Raw genomic sequence first — 21050 nt, 5'->3', positions numbered from 1 at the left:
CATGTCTATCACTGAGTGCAGGAATTACTGCAGGCTTATCAGGGGCTGACACTTGTCTCCTCCATACAAACAGGACAATAAAGTGTACCTGTCTATTACATCACAACTTCAATACAGACACTTCTCCCATACATGCGAAAATCAACTTTAGCAAAAAAAAAAAAAAAATTACTAATATATATATATCACTCCTCACATTTTTGTAAATATTTTATTATATCTTTTCATGTGACAACACTGAAGAAATGACACTTTGCTACAATGTAAAGTAGTGAGTGTACAGCTTGTATAACAGTGTAAATTTGCTGTCCCCTCAAAATAACTCAACATACAGCCATTAATGTCTAAACTGCTGGCAGCACTCATACATCTATTTCCCAAAGACAACCTCTGGATATGACGCTGAGCATGTGCACTCAACTTCTTTGGTCGACCATGGCGAGGCCTGTTCTGAGTGGAACCTGTCCTGTTAAACCGCTGTATGGTCTTGGCCACTGTACTGCAGCTCAGTTTCAGGGTCTTGGCAATCTTCTTATAGCCTAGGCCATCTTTATGTAGAGCAACTATTATTTTTTCAGATCCTCAGAGAGTTCTTTGCCATGAGGTGCCATGCTGAACTTCCAGTGACCAGTATGAGAGAGTGAGAGCTATAAACACCAAATTTAACACACCTGAGATCTTGTGACACTAACGAGTCACATGACACCGGGGAGGGACAATGGCTAACTAGGCCCAATTTGGACATTTTTACTAAGGCTGGGTTTACACCATCGCCGCATCCGTCGCACAGCAGGGGTTGTGTGCATGCTGGTTCACCGTTTTCAGGTCTGATTTCAGCCTGAGTTTTGGGCTGAATTCAGACCTGAAACAGACCAAAAAAGGCACATATTTTTGGTGCAAAACGCACTGGACCTGCTGCTGAGATGAGAACCGGCTCCAAAGAGAGCTAGTCACGTTCTCCTGTTATGCGAATTGGATGCCAAAAAAATCCGCATCCAGTTCACATAGGTGTGAACCCAGCCTAAGACCCCATACACACTATTAGATTTTCTGCAGATTTTTGTCTTCAGATTCACCAAAACCATATAATACGAGGTCAAACCTTAAGAGTTTCGATTCAATCAGGCAGGACCTTGCACTACATGGTTTTGAAAAATTTGCAGAAAATCTAATAGTGTGTATGGGGTGTTAGGGGTGTACTCACTTTTGTTGCCAGCGGTTTAGACATTAATGGCTGTGTGTTGAGTTAATTTGAGGGGACAGCAAATTTACCCTGTTATACAAGCTGTGCACTCGCTACTTTATATTGTAACAAAGTGTCATTTCTTCAGTGTTGTCACATGAAAAGATGTAATAAAAAAAAAAAAAAAAAAAAAAAAAAAAATATATATATATATATATATATATATATATATATTTTATCAGAGGCCCTATAGAATAAAATGGTGGGTGTTGCAATTTTTTTTCTACATATGCGTGTGGGACTTGCATATGCATTTGTGTGTAAGCATGGGGAAAGGGGGTGGCTTACATTGTGTTGTTTTAGATAGAGAGAGAGAGATTATATATATATATATTCTCTCTATCTATCTTTTATTTATTTTCTATCACAGAGGATGAACAAGATCCCTTGGAACAGCATGGGCCATGACAGGTCCTCTTTATGGCGAGATCTGGGGCTTATTAGACCCAAAATTTCTCTTCTGGCCTCCAATGCAGCCAATTAGACAAGGATCATTCTGTTCAGCTGCTTTCCTGGCCACTAACAGCCAAGTAAGCAAAGAGACGAGACCGGAAGTGATGAAATACTCGTCACATCTGGGGGAACAGAGAAGGAGGAACTTTGTCTGTTCCTGTCTCTCTGTGTAGTGCCATTGGTCGCATTGTATGTGGGCTCCAGCATCGCATTGGAGAGCCCAGGAAAAGCCGCAGCAGCGAGAGGAGGGGGGATGTCCCCCTTCCGCCGCCCAGTAAAGTGATCGAGTGGCTTTTCAGCCACTCAATCACTTCTGCTTTACAGGGAATCACTGGCTGCTAAGTTTGATACCAAGATGATGCCTATAGCTATCCTTATGTCCTTCATAAGCTCCCAAACCTTGCCTTTTTGTTTTTGCTTCTGTTTGGTATAAGCAGTGTACAAGAGAGGGTGACTATCTTCCTACATACAGTGGGACCAGGAAGAAACAACGCAGCTACCAGCTAATGGGAAGTTGAAACACAGCTGCAAAAAAACAGAGTTAAATTTACTGGTAACTGTGTTTCTGGGGGAGTCCAGGACAGTACGAGAGAGAGAGAGAGAGAGAGAGGCTCCACCTCTGGAGGCAGGAAACACAATAATTAAGTCCGTAAAGGGCGGCTCCCGTCCCTCTTCCCCAGTCTATATTCGAGAACTTCCCTGGAACGGCTTCTGAAACGACAAAAACACTTGTCCAAGGTTATAACGGTATATAGGGAGGGCCTCCCACAAACAGAGTTGCCGGTAAGTCTAATGCTGGTTTTCTCTAGTCTGTTCAGGGCAGCACTAGAGAGGATCAACGAGAACTTGCCAGATTGGCGGGGGGGGGGGGGGGACTACAGCTTGGAGGACCTTTCTCCTAAACGCTTGATCTTGAACTGAGATAAGGTCCAGTCTATAATGCTTTATGAAAGTTGAGTAGCTTGACCACGTTGCTGCTCGGCAAATTTGTTCTGGTGTCGCTCCAGCTTGCTCCACCCAAGAAGCAAACTGCTCCTGTGTGGAGTGAGCCCTGGGGGGAAAAAGGGCATTCCTTCTTTCAAATCTTGTAAGCTTCCACGATAGCTTGTTTGATCCATCTTGCGATTGTGCCTTTCGAAGCTTGGAACCCCAATTTTTTTTTTTTTCCCCCCGAATGTAAAATAAATAGGGCATTGGATTTTGTAATGCCTTCTGTAAATTCAAAGTACAGTAAGATACAGGTTCTCACGTCAAGTTGGTGGAATTCCGTTTCTTTTGGATTGGTTGGAGACTCGCAGAAAGAAGGCAGAACAATTTCCTGAGTCCTGTGGAATTTTCACAACACTTTAGGCAAAAACCCCGGGTCTGTACGCAATACCAGTCTGTCTTCAAAAATTTGCAGGAAAGGTTCCTTAATGGAAAGTGCCTGAAGCTCGCCTGGAGGGGCATTTAGAAGCAAAAAAAGGCAAATGTCTGTAAAACGGTGTTTTTTTTTTTTTTTTTTTTCTTTTTGTTTTTTTAAACCTGAGATCGAACAGCCAAGACCTACACTCTACATAATATCCATAAACCCTGCTATGATAATGTCACATTTGTAACAAGTGGTCACACAAATATGTAACCTATTAACACTCAGCTCAACAAATTCAGCCAAAAAATTGTTGGCCAAACAGTGCCTGCAGCCAATCAGTTGCTGATTAGAGATGGGCACGGGCGTGTTCGAAACCCCACATGCCCAATCCCGCCTGGAAGCCGACTGCACAGGGCTAATAATTGCAGGCAGTGAGACATTTTTCAATCTCTTTAGCTGCATACTGGGAAATGCCTCATTGCCTGTAATTAGCCATGTGCAGTGTTGGCTTCCTGTTGGGATCGGGCATGTGGGGTTTCCAACACGCTCGAGGCCATCTCTGCTGATAATCTGCTGCAGTCACTTTTCAGGTATTCAGGCAGCCATGGGCCCTGGCTGTCAGAATACACTAGCTGGCAGGGAAGATTCATCCATTTATTTGTTTATTTTTTTTGTCAAAAAAAATCCTTTCTTCCTGCTCAATGTACACTGCTGGCCTATTCCTGACATTTGTGAGATGCTGAGAATGTAGTCTAGTGACTATGTAAGGGCCCTTTCACACTGGGGCAGTTTACAGGCGCTATTGCGCTAATAATAGCGCCTGCAAACCGACCCGAAACAGCCGCTGCTGTCTCTCCAGTGTGAAAGCCCCTAGGGCTTCACACTGGAGCGGTGTGCTAGCAGGACGGGAAAAAAGTGTATACCGCTCCTGCCCATTGAAATCAATGGGACAGCGCGGCTATACCGCCAGCAAAGCGCCTCTGCATAGGCACTTGCGGTGGTTTTTAACCCTTTCTCGGCCGCTAGAGGGGGGGGTAAAACCTCCCCACTAGCGACCGAATACCGACGGTGAAGTGCAGCTTACAATAGCGGCGTTTTACCGCTGCCCCGCCCCAGTGTGAAATGGCCCCTGCTCTGATGCATATGTAAGGAAATTATTCCGGATGGCTGCACTTCCGAAAATCCTTTTATTGAAGCTTCATATGACAAGTGGTTGACAGATGGAGCAGGGCACAAAAAGGTAGACTGCTTCCCAATGGCAGGAGAGGAGCTATGCTGGGAGACCCATGAATAAATGGTAGTGTGGTGCATGGAGTGGCAATGGATAACTCTCTAAACTGTCAGAACTAGGATAAACACAGAGGAGACTAGCATTCCGATAGTATTAGAGGCTAGTATTTTTAGTAGCAATTTATAAGAATTTGCTTTAAAGGATAATCTATTGGGTTAGGCCCATTGTTCCAACTAAATGCTGGCAGTGCAGGGTCATGTGAGACAGCAAAAGTTTGTAAATAGAGGTCCACAGTTTGGGAAAAACTGCTAGGAACTAAAGCTGAACAAATCGCTGGAACCAATAACCATTGCTCGTAAATTGATGATTTTTTTTTTTTTTTTAACCATTTCCGCTCGGCCTGGGAGAATAGTAGAGTGTAAATGGTAAACAATATTTGATTTGGGCACAAATCTCTTGGATCAAGGTTCCGACGTCAAAAAAGTTGTTGCATTGTGTATAGATGTTAAAACTTTTGTATGGTTTTATTTTGGTTATGACAGTTTTGGCATGGGAATAGTGCTCATAGAAGAGCTCCATTCAGTGTTAATAACAGTACTGGTTTTTACTCAACAATACATCTTTCACTGAGATAATAGGACTCATATGAGCAGTTTGCTTCTTGGGTTCCCAGATTAGCTAGCTTTGATAGGCTAAGATCTGTTTAAATCTCAGAAGGCCATGTAAAATAACCTCAGCTTAGTATGTGAAAAACAACCCTTTATGGGAAAAAAAGACTGGCTTGTTTTAATGCTGGCCTTATGCATCCGATCTGCATCAATTTTTTATTTCTTTATTTTTTATGATGGTCGATTACAAAAGAAAATTCCAACTTAGAACATTTTTTTTTCTACCCTCCAGTTTTTAATTTGTCACACATTTATTTTTTTTGGTGATACCATCATGCTGTGTTCCTGCAAACTACATTTGCCAGCAACTATTAGGAGAAATGTATTGGGTCATTGCTTTTAGGAGGGTTTAGAAGGGTTTCTGTGCATCAATGCCCATCAGTAAATTGGGCCATAGATGGATATTTTTTCTTCTCTCCCCAGAAAAAAAAAGTAGATTTCTTCATCCACACAAACAAGGAGGATAGAGGAATACTCTCAGCTGAGGTGTTGTATTATGACAGCGGGATTCTCTGCTGTCAGAATACACTAATCAGTGGCTGCAGCCTCTGCAGTGGGTTTATCAGCTGCAGTAGCTTATTCAACTTCTGTCAAGCTGGAGGAGCCACACAATAATCAAAATTCAGCCACTTCCTGCTGAACAGTCTCAGTTTCGATCCATCTATGTCCAACTTTTACCTAGGGGTGTTGAAAATAAAGTATTCTATGCATCGCAATGCAGTCTTAAACTATTCTGCATTAATACAGAGAATGGCTAGATTGCGATTGCATCAATCACCTTATCAGTCCCTGTCAGAGTCCTTCCCTCTCCATACCTAAATGTGTAAGTGTAGGCATCTCCCGCTGTGACATGGACTTGTAACTGAAGCGCAGCGCATGCGCTGTAGCAAAGCCCCTCCTCCTAGACTGGCTCCTATGATAGACGGCACACTGGTCCAATGCCGCGAAATTGACTCGGTGTGACGTATCATAGGAGCCAGTCTGGGCATCGGGACTTTGACAGCGGTGGTCCAGGCAATTTTAAATCCCAAGCTCTGTGTCACAGCAGGAGATCCCCACTCTGTATGATCTGAGGACTGATGAGGCTGCACTGATAGGTTGCACCGATGAGATGGCAATAATGGGCACTGATGGTCGCATATAAGGCTGCACTGATGGGTTTTTGATGAAAACCAATTGAATAATTGACAGGATAATCTAATCGTGTGACCAGTGAAGATGTGCACCTCCTAGTTTTAACCCAGTTTTGTCTAAATGGGCACTCGCTCCCACCAAGCACCCCATCTTACAAGACAGTAGTGGTTTGATAACTCAAAGCATCGTTTACTGTAAACTACATGCGGGGCAGGTAGGCAACAAGCCAAAAGAACTGGTCATGATAATGGGAAACTGCACAATAGATTATGTATTTAGGCCACAAACCAAGCATTTAAACAATGAAACATTTGGCAGTTATAAAGCTCATTCTCAGTATGGCTGGAGATGTGCTTAGCAAAGTATATTTTACTTCTGCGCCTGGAGTTCTGCTTTAAATGTATACTTTCTGCAATTGCAGATTCTGCACTGTTTTTACATTTGCATCTGTCCCGAGCACAGGGGTTAATAATAATCACCATATGTGAATGGTAGGAACAGCAGAATTGGTATAATATTATGTGCTAGAGTAAGTGGCTGGAAATAGGTTTATTATGGTGTTTTCAGAGACATGCCACGCTCGGCTGACTTTATAGCCCAATTTTGTCGGTTTTCTCCCTTGCAGCTGTGTACGTGTGTCTGCACATCTCTTGCATAAAAGTCATTTTACAGCAGCCACAGCTGGCTAGCCCCAGTGTAACTGGATTGAGTGTGGGTTTTTTTCTTATTATCTGGAAGCGTTGGACCTTGATTGTAACCACACTGTTTGGAAGGGAGGAATAGCAGAAGAGACATTTGCACCAAGTCATTGAGCTGAAGAAGTAAACACGGGACTTGCTATTATTCTTTGGACTTGAACTCTTGCGGATCAAGCGGAGAGATTTGCTGATTGTGGACGTGCTCTGTTTACTGAGCCGTTCTGTCAATAAATGGCTATCAGCGAGCCCGAGTGTAACCTAAAGAGACCATGTGACTGGGTGGCACATGTTAGGTTTTATGGGAATGTGTGTCTTTCTCCATTCTGTGGATACTTTTGAAGGTGATGGCCAAACCTTTTCACTTTGATTCCATGGTAAATTGATATTTCAGTTTTGGGAGGGCATTTTCATGTATTGTATAATTTCCATTTCCAAAGTTTGTCTATTTCAGTGTTTCTCAACTCCAGTCGTCAAGGTGCACCAACAGGTCATGTTTTTCAGGATTTCCCTCACATGGAACGGCTGTGGTAAATACCAAGGCAGTGAAACTGATTAAATCACCTGTGCAAAATAATGGAATGCCTGAAAACATGTCCTGTTGGGGGGCCTTGAGGACTGGAGTTGAGAAACACTGGTCTATTTCCCTTCACAGAAAACAATAAAGGTGTCCCTCTTTCTCAGCTGGATTTCTCCCTTGCTTATTCTACATCATAGTGAATTTTGATTGCAAATAGTGTTTGTGTGTTTTTACCCCTGAGCCCAGCTGTAGATTGACTGCATGGAAACCGTGGTTTTTTTGGACTACAGCTTTAGTTTAAAGCCCTCACTTAAACTGTATGTTGTGCAGTAGAGCCTCACATCCACATCCAATACGTAAGACCTCTTTCACACTGGGGTGCTTTGCAGGCGCTACAGCGCTAAAAATAGCGACTGCAAAGCGCCCTGAAAGAGCCGCTCCTCACACCCGAGGGCTTTCATACTGGAGCGGTGCGCTGGCAGGACGGTAAAAGAAGTCCTGCTAGCAGCATCTGTGGATCGGTAAAGGAGCAGTGTGTATTCCGCTCCTGTCCACTGAAATGAATGCAGCAGCGCTTTGCGGTGGGCTTAACCCTTTCTTGGCCGCTAGCAGGGGGGTAAAACATGTAGTACTGCAGTGTGGGATGTGTCCGGCGCTGCAAGATAGTTGCTCAGAGGTATCCAGGACCAGCGTGGAGCACAAGCGGCCGGCATTGAGGTCTGTTCGTAACTCGGGGACTGCCTGTATCTGGTAAAATGATTTGCATGGCTCCACCTATAGTACATCTGGAAAGTCTTCACAGCGCTTCGCTTTTTTTTTTTTTTTTTTTTTTGTTACAGCCTTATTCCGATTATAGATTAAATTAATTATTTTTCTCAAATTCTACAAACAATACCTCATAATATCTTAACGGTTGTTCTTCTGGAAGGTTCTCCTCTCCCCACAGAGAAATGATGAAGCTTTGTCAGAGTGACCATCGGGTTCTTGGTCACCTCCCTGACTAAGAACCTTCTCCCCTAATCGCTCAGTTTGGCCGGGCAGCCCGCTCTAGGAAGAGCCCTGGTGGTTCCAAGCTTCTTCTATTTACGGATGATGGAGGCCACTGTGCTCATTGGGACCTTTAATAATACAAACATTTTTCTGTGCCATGATACAATCCTGCCTTGGAGGTCTACAGACAATTCCTTGGACTTCATGGCTTGGTTTGTGCTCTGACATGCACCGTTAACTGTGAGACCTTTTATATAGACAGGTGTGTGCCTTTGAAATCATGTCCAATCAACTGAATTTACCACAGGAGGACTCCAAGTTGTAGAAACATCTCAAATAATGATCAGTGGAAACAGGATGACCTGAGCTCAAGTTTTGAGTGTCATGGCAAAGGTTGTGAATACTTATGTACATGGGATTTTTATATTTTTAATAAATTTGCAAAGATGTCAAACTTTATTTCACGTTGTCATTATGGGGTATTGTTTGCAGAATTTTTGAGGAAAATAATGAATTTAGTAACTTTTGGAATAAGGCTGTAACATAACAAAATGGTGGAAAAAGTGAAGCGCTGTAAATACTTTCTGGATACACTGTACTATTGTAAAATAAGGAATAAATCCTGTATTTTTTTGGTCTTTGACTAAATTAGAGATTTGAATATCTCTTGATTTTAAGAAGGTTTTTTTTTTTATTTTATTTTTTTTTTTTAATAAAGATTATCCGATTCATCTCACCCCATTTGAGCCCTGTGTAGCAATTAATTAGTAGTGGTTTTGCAGTGTGATTAAGCTACTAAAAACTGCCCCTTTAGCACCTGCCCTATACACCAGTAGATTCTTAATAAAGTTTCCATCCTGCCCCATTGAATTTTTTTCTCTTAATTGTGGTAAAAAATAAATGTCTATTTGACTCCACTAACAATTAGAAAATCTCATGAAAATTCCTAAAGTTAAACATTCCAAATTAAATTGTACTAGTGTATGGCCAACTTTAGGTTCTGCAATGTGGTGTCAATTAGACAAACCTTTTTTTTGTAGGGAGATCATCCTAGTACATACTGCAAGATATACATGAAGCCATCATCTACACCAGGGGTATCCAAACGGATGATCAGTATGCTGTTTTTTTTTTTTTTTTTTTCAGATTTTAGGGGGCCAAATTCTGACCAGTGGGGACAGAAAATGCCCTGGGTCCAGCATCAGTGAGAAGAAACATGGCCTCAGAGTTGGTGGCCAGTAGCAATAGTACCCCATCATTGGTATAATTGGAAGGAATAGTACCCCATTGTTGGTGAAAAATGCCCCAATAAATAGTGCCCCATCATTGGTGTCAATGACAGGATCTATGCCCCACTGTTGGTTTCAAATTAGAGGAATAGTGCCTCATATCATTGGTAGGGAATAGTGCCCAAAGGGCCCGATAAAGGCCAGCAAAGGGCTGCAGTTTGGAGACCACTGATCTACACTGAAAAATATATACTTTTCAAGGGAGTCCAAAGCTAATAAAAAACTTATATTCTGTGCATCAGCACAACTGACCTAAAAGAAAGCTGCACATATCTGATATCTTGATATAATTGATTAAAAATAGGTACACAAAGTTGCATTGTGCCAAAAAAGTGCTCAACTGAAAAAAATGAATGGTACTCTTTTAAAGTTAATATACCTACCAAAATTAACCAGGGTACAAAATAAAACTTCACATAAGATAATATGATGTAAGTGTCTGTGCTCAAACTCCCAACGCATGCGGAATATAACTGATCCTTTTTGGGACTTTTTTTTTTTTTTTTTTTTCCGATTGCCCAAACAACTCTCTCTTGTGAATAGGACATTTTTGGAAGATTTTTTGCATGTGTTGGAGTTTAATCATGAACATTTGCATATTATTTAGATGTAGTTTTAGCCCATACTTTGGTTAATTTTGTTAGGTATGTTTAATTTTAAAGAGCACCCGTCATTTTTTTTTTTTTTTTTTTTCAATGAAGCAATTTCAAGCTAATACAAGTTTAATTTCAAACCATACAAAAATGCTGGAATGAAAGATGTTTTTGCAGTACGTCTTGGCGGTCAGGTGTTTTTCAGTTTGCAGAGGAATAGAATTCTTCTCAGCCCCAATCACAGAATAAACACCACTCTGGAGTTATCCATTTTAATGGAGCAGATGACTGCCAGTTTACATAATGAAGCAAAATTGCTCCTAAAATATGGGAGACTGGGGACACCTTCACTTTGAGCGCTGCTGTTCATATATTAATGACAAATGGCTGTGGGATAATGGCAAACCTCCTTCAACTGAAGATCTACAATAGATGGATAAGGCAGGAAGATTGATTTTGTAATTCAGTTGGATGTTTCATTTTTTTTCACATGTACTACTATGTAGACAGTGGAATTTGGTAAAATGCCATTAATAGTTATTTTTGAAAAACTGATAAAATAAAGCTGACCCTGCAGTGTAATGCAAGGGAAATGTGGGATGTCGGACCCTGCAGGGGAAATGCAAGGAAGAGAATGGGATGTTGGGCAGAGGACAGGGCTACGTTAAGTTTAAAATCTATTTATTTTTCCTTACAAGTAGCTATTTGCCCTCTAATAGGAGGCAGTTTATACAGTGGTAGGGGACCCAGACAGTATATGTAGACCTTGAATAACACTGCTGTAGCACTGCACTTTTGTTGCCAGCGGTTTAGACATTAATGGCTGTGTGTTATTTTGAGGGGACAGCAAATTTACACTGTTATACAAGCTGTACACTCACTACATTACATTGTAGCAAAGTGTCATTTCTTCAGTGTTCACATGAAAAGATATAATAAAATATTTACAAAAATGTGAGGGGTGTACTCACTTTTGTGAGATACTGTGCGTTTGTACACGCGCGCGCACACACACACTTTTAGCAATGACCCTAGAGGTAAAAAAAAGGCGATTGTTGCAATATTTTATGTCACACTGTATTTGCGCGGCAGTCTTTTTAAATGCAATTTTTGGGTTTTACATTGAGTTAAACTTAAATTGTTTTATATCAGGTGACTTGGTCCCCTGGTTGTTCCTTCATTTTTTTAGGTTTGTATTATCACTGTCTTATATTAGTCAGAAACTTTACTGTGTATTGGTTACCCTTATCCCTAGACTATATCCTCGAGCTTGCGTATCAGAAAGGGATATTATTCGTCTTGGGGTAATTTTAAAGGTGATTTCGTTTATATTGGTTCTAGTTTTGTGACCTGTTGTAAATGATAGCCGTGGGTACTCTATTGGTTTTTGAAATAGGGAATATAGACTTTATAAGAGGGGGTTTTTGTTATATAATTTTCCCCTAGTCGTCTTCCAGGACAGCCCTTGAGAGATTGCGCTCCTCCGGACAGGAAACGTATTACCTCCAGCTCTTTAAAAGGTGGTCCCTCAGGCATCTGGTCAGTTTTTTTTGTTTCCTCAGTCAGAGGAGACATGTTGCCTGGAGTAACCGTCTTTCAAAGGGGAGTTGGAGAGCATCCATCATCAAAAGCTGTCCAGACCAGCTGAATACCCCCTCACCTTCTTTCCTCTCCGCAGGCCCCAGGTTCTCTCTGCATTGGTATGGAGTTCCCCATCCCCCCTCTCTCTGGTGCCCAGCGAGGGAGTGGGCAGTGATGGCGGAGCATTGGCATCGGCAGTGAGAGAGCACTGTCCTCGCTGTAGGACGTCGTGACTCAGAAAACACCGGGCGTCACTTCCGGCGGATATGATGTCATCGTTGCGCGCCTGAGGTTGTGGTTCCGGCCTTCGGGGCAGAGGGTAAGGCCGAGCTGGCGTAGATAAGACGCACAGCATGGGCTTTAGAAGCCGATAACAAATGGAGCACCATGGAGGCATCCCACGCTTCGGGGGAGTCAAACGCCGGCTCATCACAGGTAGGCTGACCTGGCCAGAACCTTTTTTTTTTTTTTTTTTTTTCCCCGTGTATCACTCATTACAAGGGGAGCTAGAAGACCCTGGGGGAACCACCTTATTAGCTTTGTTGAGCACCTTAGCACACTGAGAGGAGGCCAGGACTAGATGAGGTTTCTTTTATTAAACTCCCTCTCTCCTCCTTGTCCCCCTCTCAGAATCATCCAGGTCAGAGAAAGCCACTACCAAGACAGACAAGAAGAAATGTCCTTCTTGTAGTGCAAGGCTCTTGTGTCCCACTTGCATCACAGCCATTTTAACGAGCGAGGAGGATTCTCCTTTTTCAAAATTCCTCTGCTCCTTCAAGGATGAAATGCAGTCTACTTTTCAGTCATTCAGAAAATGTATCTTAGATACAGAAGTCCCAGGCACGACCGGTAGCCAGCCTGATCAGGTGCCCACTTTCCTTACTCCCGGTAGCTTCAGGTTCAGGAGAGCCTTTAGAGAATAGGGAGAATTCCCTTAATAACACTAACCTGGAATTATCCCAATCAGATTTAGGAGTACCCACAAGGTTCAAACTTTCCCAGGAGGAAGTGGATGAACTAGTGGGGGCAATCTGAGACCTTTTAGAGATGGAGGAAGAAAAAAACACTCTCAAGGCATGACAAAATGTACCAAGGGTTGACTAAAAAGAAACCCAAGGTATTCCCGGAGAGCAAAATCATGAGATTTAGTGCTTAGGGAGTAGTCGGAACCAGACAAGAGACCCTTCTTTTCAAGTAGCTTGAAAAGATTTCCCTTTTGATGAGGACTCAAACTCAGTTTGGAATCAATCCCCAAAATGAGATGCCCCGCTAGCAAAAATGTCAAAACACTTGGGTCTGGTCTTTGAGGACATAGGGCACTTGGGGGACCCCATGGACAAAAGAGGTGATGTAATCCTAAAAAGATCATGGGATACCACGATGGCAAACTTCAGAGCAGCACTGGCAACAACTCGCGTAGCCTGAAATTTAGAATTTTGGTTAAAATAGCTGCAAGAGCATCTGACGGCAGGTACCCCTAGGGTAGAGCTGTTAAAATCTTTCCCCATGCTCTTTAAAGCAGTAGGCTTCATTGCGGATGCCTTGGCTGAGTCTGTAAAACTATCAGCCAGAGCAGCCTCTATCTGTAGCAGCCAGGAGAACCCTTTGGCTCAAAACCTTGGCGCGGGACACAGCCTCCAAGTTACACTTATGTACCGTTCCTTTTTCAGGCAAGTTTTTTTGGCACTCGCCTAGATAAAGCTTTAGAGTGTGCAGCCGATAGGAAAAATACCTTTTCCCGGAAAATGTTTTTGTCCCTCTAAAGGGAAAATGTTTTTGTCCCTCTAAAGGGAAGCCAAAAAAATCACTGGTCTGCCCAGAAAGGGAAGCAAAAGACAAACATGCTTTTTAACCCTCCTGACAAAAATCCCAAACCAAAGTGATGCCAGCTGCCAAGTGGGAAGAAGATTGGAGGATTTCCTTCCACAGTGGGAAAAAAAACTAACCTCCAACAGTTTTGTCAGGGGAGTGATCGAGAAAGGATATGCCTTATGCCACGTGCAAATGAGCGGACTTTACGGCAGTCTTTGTCCGGCGTACTAATTGACGGACTTTACGACGGACTTTCTGAATGAACGGACTTGCCTACACACAATCAACCAAAGTCCGACGGATTCGTACGTGATGACGTACATCGGACTAAAACAAGGAAGTTCATAGCCAGTAGCCAATAGCTGCCCTAGCGTCGGTTTTTGTCCGTCGGACTAGCATACAGACGAGCGGACTTTTCGACCGGACTCGAGTCCGTCGGACAGATTTGAAACATGTTTCAAATCTAAGTCCGTCAAACTTTTCAGAAAACAAAGTCGCTGGAGCCCACACACGATTGAATTGTCAATTCATCTGGAGTTTCCCCGCAAAGCATAGAATGAAATCCATTACTTGCCTCAGTAAAACCACCTCCCAAACATTGGCTAGGAACACATTTAACCCTTTGATTGCCCTAGATGTTTAACCCCTTCTCTGCCAGTGTCAGTACAGTGACTGCATATTTTTAACATTGATCACTGTATTCGGGTCGCTGGTTCCAAAAAAGTGTCAGTGTCCGAATGTCCACCGCAATATTGCAGTCCTGCTATAAGTCGCTGATTGACACCATTACTAGTAAAAATAGATTCCAATAGATATCCCATAGTTTGGTTTGCGCAAATGTTATAGCATCTACAATCAAGATACGCTTAATGGTGAGTTTTTTTTATTTTTATTCAGAAAGTAAAAAATATTGTTTTTCTTTCAACATTATCATCTAATTTTTTTGTTTTGTTTTGTTTTTTTTTTTTTTTTGCTCAAAAAATACAGTGGTGATCAAATACCACTAAAAGAAATCTCTATTTGTGGGGAAAAAAGGGATTTACATTTTGTTTGGGCAGAGTGTCGCACAAATGTGAATGTGCAAAGTCGGTTAAAGTAACTCTGTGCTGTATCACAAAAAAATGACCTGGTCATGAGTCTCATTTAGAGACACTCATAGACATTCCAACTATTATGCAATTTTACCCATGTTCAATTTCTGTACACATTGATAGACTCGTTTTTAATGGTTTCGCTGCTTAGTATGGTGAGTCATTCGTAATCGGCTTATGAGAGAGAGGTGGTATTTTTGCGGACTAATTAATTTAGTTGATTTTCATTTTTAAGAGCAATCATGAACTGTACCTGGGTGATTATTGTGTACAAGTGAGTGGATAAATAATAGTAAAAAGAAATGTCTTTCATCTTCTGCTTTGCTCATAGATCTAAAGTAGAGAAATGTCATCTACTGTTTTGCCCTTTAAGATTTACTCAAACATGTATTTTCTAAAATACACTTTTTTACTCCCACACCTAAATACAAGAGAAGCAATTAATTTCATTCTACATGTGTTTAAAAAGCTCAAACAGAATTCGAAGAAGGAAAAAAGAACAGTGAAGAACAGTAAAGGCAGATTATGAATTTTTTTGTCTTGTCGTTTTTTTTATTTTTTTTAAATTGTATTTTAACCACTTGCTGCCTGTCCTCTGTACATTTACTGTGGGCGGGCATCTGTTCCATGCTAAGCAACATATGGGTACATCGCGGCCTACTCCATGCCTTTTTGGCTGTGTGCGCCCCCTGCTGATCTGTGCTGTTACTGGCCACAGCACGAGTCTGTCAGCAGGTAATAGCCAATGATTTTGACTGTATACCTGCTGATCAGCTGTGGCCAATCACAGCACAGACCTCTTTGTGTTTATAAACAGAAGGCACAAAATTTGCCCAGTATTTTCCTCCAAGCAGCACATATACAATTACATACACCTGTTGGGCACATCTAACCACTTGATTGCCCTCCACAGCTAACCCTTTGTTTGCCCTGTCACCCAGCCAGTGTCATTAGTAAAGTGAGTGTACAGTAATATCTCTGATCACTGTACTAGTGTCACTAGCGACAAGTGTGTGTTCCTCCCAGCCAGTTTCAGTGCCAGATTGTCCACCACACTATCAGTCACACTATAGGTCACTAATCGCCACCATTACTAGTATAGTATCTGTATGAATCAGTATCTTGATCAGAACTATAGTAGTGTCCCCAAAAACGCAGTTTGGTTCTTACTAAAGAAATGTAGTGGAGTACATTTTGGCCTAAATTTATGAAGCGATTTGATATTATTGGGTATGTTTTAAAGCAAAGTGAAAAAAAAAATTTTTTTTTTCCCCCTAAATTTTCTATTTTTATTTATATAATTTAAAAAATAAGTGATTAAATACCAACAAAAAAAGTTCTATTTGTGTGAAAAATTATGTAAACTTTAATTTGTGTACAGTGTTGCAAGACCGAGCAATTGGCATTTAAAATAGCGCACTGCTTCAGAGCAAAAAATGCCCTGATCATGAAGGGGGTAAAACCTTCTGAAGATCCTGTGGTTAAAGTTTATATTCCCATTGAATTTTCTTTTTCTTCACTTGAAATCCCAACATTTTAAAGTTTTGTGTGTGTGTTTTTATGGATTTTGAAAAAAAATTTGGATAGATCAGGAAAGCATTGGAACCCCAGTTGAGTTTTTTTTTTTTTTTTTTCTGCTGCCGGGAGCGCTCTGTTCGAGATTTCTCATTGCTTATTGTACTGCGACAAGATTTCAACTGACAGGAAATGTGAATAATTGTGTGTGCGGGTTTTTTTTTTTTTTTTTTGTGTGGCATGTGATCACTTGGAAGTTTGGCCCCCCTCCTCCTCCCCCGCAGCCGGGCCATTCAGAAAGCGCAGTGTGATATATGCATGCGCAGTAGGAAACCGGCTGTGAAGCCTAAAGGGTTCCCTTACTACGAATGGCAGTGGCAGCACCCGAGAGCCGATGGAAACGTCGAGCCGGGGTGCTAACATTGCTGGATTCCAGGACAGCTAAGTGTCCTATTATTAAAAGTCAACAGCTAGTATGTGTGGCTGCTGACTTTTTTTTTTTTTTTTTTCTGGGGGCAGAGGAACTCCTTTTTTAAAAGGTGCACATCATTTTGCATAAAATTCAAAATTAAAAAAAAAAAAAAGAGAAGAAGGCATTTTGGTTTTGGTTCAGCTGTTCATTTAAAACCAAATATTTGAAGTTTGTAACCTTGGAAAGTTCATTGCGGGTTTTCTTTTTTTTTTTTTCTGTTATGAAATTTATTTCTTGCTTGATTTTACATAAGTGCTCAGCTGGAAACAGGGATTTTAGATAATGTTTTTCACATGGTGTGTTTCGATGTTCTGTGTTGGAGTTTGAAATTTGGAACCTTGAAGAGTTGTGTTTTTTATGTAATTTACTTTTAGCTTGATTTTACATAGGACACTTTCACACTGAGGCAGTTTTCAGGCGTATTTAGAGCTAGAAATAGTGCTTGTAAATCTCATGAAAACTGCCTTCCATGCCACACGAGTGTAAAAGCCTGAGTGCTTTCATACTGGAGCCGTGCGCTTGCTGGACATTAGAAAAAGTCCTTCAAGCAGCATCTTTGGGGCGGTTTGGGAGTGCTGTATACAGAGCTCCCAAAACGCCCTGCCCATTGAAATGAATGTTCAGTGCTTCCAAAGCGCCTGAAAAGTGTTTTGGAAGAGCCGCAACATGGGCACTTTTAACCACCTTCTTTGGTGGATAAAAGCTCCCCGCTAGCGGTTGAAAAGCGCCGCTTAAACGAGTTAGCTATCGCTAACGCACGGGTGGCCCCAGTGTGGGAGGGGTCTAAGTGTTCAGCTGTATATATATATATATATATATATATATATATATATATATATATATATATATATATATATATATATATATATATATATATATATATATATATATATATATATATATATATATATATATATATATATTACATATTACATATTACTAATGCAATCCAAGACCAGGACGTTCAGCATTTCAGTAGTTCCATATGCAGAAAGCCAGGCAGTAATTGCTGAGGCAGCACATGAGCACACAGCCCTGGTGTCCAGCATTTACATGTTTAAGAAGAAAATTATCTAACCGTTCCTCTGCAAATTTTTCCTAAACTGTCATAATCATTCTGCTAGCTTTGTAAGTCATAGACTTGCAAATATATAAGCAAGGTCGTAACAAATACGCTTTTCACTTTGAGTGGCTCGCATTGAATTTATACATGGATTACATGCATCCACATTGACTTGGGAATGTTTAAACTTGCTTTTCTTTGTGTTAAAGGAGCTTCCTTTGGCAATGTATCCTATTTAGAATGTTTTCGAATTATTGCCTCTAAATTCCTGCATTATTCAGGTGTTCGTTAAATTAATTCTTCTTTCAGTCTTTGCTCCATCTGAACTCTGGGGAAAATGAATTTGTGGATATTAGCACTGTAAAAAAAAAATCGCCACCAATGAAATGTGTCCCATGTTGTGTGGCTGCTGCCGGGTTTGGTAAAACTCTTCATTTTATTCAGCTCCCACACTACATAAATTGTCGGACATCCGGCACTAAGACCTACAGGTCCTGCTGGAGGTACCGTTCTACAGGGATTCGCTGACTCGCTATTACAATTTAAAAACCTTTTGCAAGCGGAGGGAGGGGACGTACCGCCAGGGGCGTACCTAGAGCATTTTGCACCTGGAGCGGATCCTATATCTGGTACCCCCCCTTCACTGATCATGCCTGTACGCGCTTGGCCCCCCTTGCACCTCTACACACTTGGCTGCCCCCAGCTGCCCACACACACCTGTACACACTCAGCTACACACACACACACACACACACACACACACACACACACACACACACACACACACACACACACACACACACACACACACACACACACCTGTACACACACACACACACACACACACACACCTGTACACACACACACACACACACACACACCTGTACACACACACACACACACACACACACCTGTACACACACACACACACACACACACACACACACCTGTACACACACACACACACACACACACACACACCTGTACACACACACACACACACACACACCTGTACACACACACACACACACACACACCTGTACACACACACACACACACACACACACACCTGTACACACTCAGCTGCCCCCACACACACACCGGTACTCACTCAGCTGACACACACACACCTGTACACACTCAGCTGCCCCCACACACACACCGGTACACACTCAGCTGACACACACACACCTGTACACACTCAGCTGCCCCCCCCACACACACACACCTGTACACACTCAACCCCCCCCCCCCCTATACACAAACAGCCTCCTACCTTCATTTGTACTCGCAGCCCCCACTTGTAAGGTGGTCTTTCTAGTCCCAGGTCCTGTTTCTGTGCGATACAAGAGATGCTGCAATCCAAAATATAGTACACACGAGTGGTGCACATGCAGGAAGCAGCCAGAGGTGGGTGGCAGTAAAGAGCCTGACTGAGCTGAATAAGGGCCCTTTCACACTGGGGCGGTGGCAGTAAAGCACCGCTATTGTAAGCGGCACTTTACCGTCAGTATTCGGCTGATAGCGGGGCGGTTTTACCCCCCGCTAGCAGCCGAGAAAGGGTTAAAAAGCACCGCAGAGGCGTTTTGCCGGCGGTATAGCCGCGCTGTCCCATTGATTTCAATGGGCAGGAGCGGTATATACTCCCGCTCCTTCACCGCTCCGAAGATGCTGCTAGCAGGACTTTTTTTCCTGTCCTGCTAGCGCACCGCTCCAGTGTGAAAGCCCCAAGGGCTTTCACACTGGAGACAAAGCAGCTGCACTTTCGGGTCGGTTTGCAGGCGCTATTATTAGTGCAATAGCGACTGCAAACCGCTCCAGTGTGAAAGGGCCCTAACAGGAGCAGAGACGCACGAATATAGAGAGCCAGCTGCAGCTACAGAGCACCCGCCCTGCCTTGTCCCGTCCCTAATAGCTGGACTGATGCCCCTCCTCCTGCAGCTTTCTTGGGCTCTCCCATCTCATCAGGGGACCCGATCGACCAGCCAGCACTTCCACGGGCTAATCAGGGGCAAACTGAGACCGGACGCGATGAGCATGCATAACTTCCGGTTTCCTCGGATGTAAACGAACGGCGCCGTTTTTAAAAATGAAAAGCATCTGATCTCAACGATCTTGGTGTGATCAAATGCTTTTAAGGGCAGAGGAGGGCTCTGGGGTCCAATAAATCTCTCCATAACTCCATAAATCTCTCCGAGTACCTCACTGCCTACTGCTATCACAGGGGAAATTTTATATTCCCTGTGATAATAAAAGTTCCAAAAAAAAAAAATCGACGGTGTAAAGATTTACTTAAAATTTACGCCATTTGTCTCTGTTGCATGGGCGTGCACAGTTTTAAAGCATGACATGTTTGTTATCTATTTACTCAGCATATCTTTTACGTTTTACTAACTTTTTCTTTGTGCAAAAAATTGTTTGGAAAACCTATGTGCAAATACTGTGTGACATAAAAATTGCAACACCCTCTAATTTATTCTCTAGGGCCTATATATAATGTTTAGGGTTCGAAGTAAGTTTCTAGAAAAAACTGATTTTTTAATGTGATCAAAAAGTGTTAGAAAAGACCTGGTCTTCAAGTGGGTAGTCTGATGCGCTGACCCAGAGCAAGCATACAAATAAGGAAAGGTGTCTGGAGTTTGGCTTTAATCTAAATACCATTGAGCCTAGGTTCACACTGGTGCATGCAAAACACAGCATGTGATTTGCACAGGAATTGCACCACATTCCTGTGCACATCACATGCGATGTCTGTGCAGTGCAATTTGAGCCATACATTTTGTATGGCTCAAATCGCATCTGCACCAAAATGGTGCAAGACTTTTTTTTTTTTTTTTTAAATTCCCCATGCGATGCAATTGCACTGTTTTGTGATCTATTTCTATTTCGGGAGTGTCGTTAATCTAACATTGACACCCAAAGCAGATCGCATGGGTGCCGTGCGATGCAGGAAGCGCAGTAAATCTTGTGCGTTTCCCACACCGCATCAGTGTGACCCAAGGCTGAATGGGCAGTAAAATTCAAACAGATTTATTAAAAATTGTGCAAGGAGAGAGTACAAAAGAGGGGCGCTTTTTATGTGGCCTTGATATAAGTTTATAAAAGCAAAAGATGCAGGAGAATCAAATGGTGATTGAGCTTTATGTGGATTAAGTGCTGGTTATAACACACTGAGATTTTTCAACACATTGAAAAATCTAATTGGGGGCTGATCATTCCTACTTCTGTGAAGAAAAGCAAATGGGTTTTCAGCACATTCCCTACACGTTCACGTGTCTGCTGAGTTAAATTTATATGTAAGGGTACAATTCCTTCTTTCCTTCTTTCCTTCTTTCCTTCTTTCCTTCTT

The 21050-nt window shown here is 42.2% G+C and overlaps 1 protein-coding gene across 1 annotated transcript in view; it reads left to right on the top strand.

Annotated features, from left to right (window-relative positions):
• The window catches only part of SHMT2 (serine hydroxymethyltransferase 2), a 144995-nt gene that overhangs the window by 382 nt on the left and 123563 nt on the right, over nt 1–21050 (top strand). The window lies entirely within an intron of this gene.

The sequence above is a fragment of the Aquarana catesbeiana genome, linkage group LG02, assembly GCF_042186555.1.
Source record: "Aquarana catesbeiana isolate 2022-GZ linkage group LG02, ASM4218655v1, whole genome shotgun sequence".
In the NCBI taxonomy this organism is placed as follows: Eukaryota; Metazoa; Chordata; class Amphibia; order Anura; family Ranidae; genus Aquarana; species Aquarana catesbeiana.
This window is presented reverse-complemented; position numbering and strand designations above follow the sequence as displayed.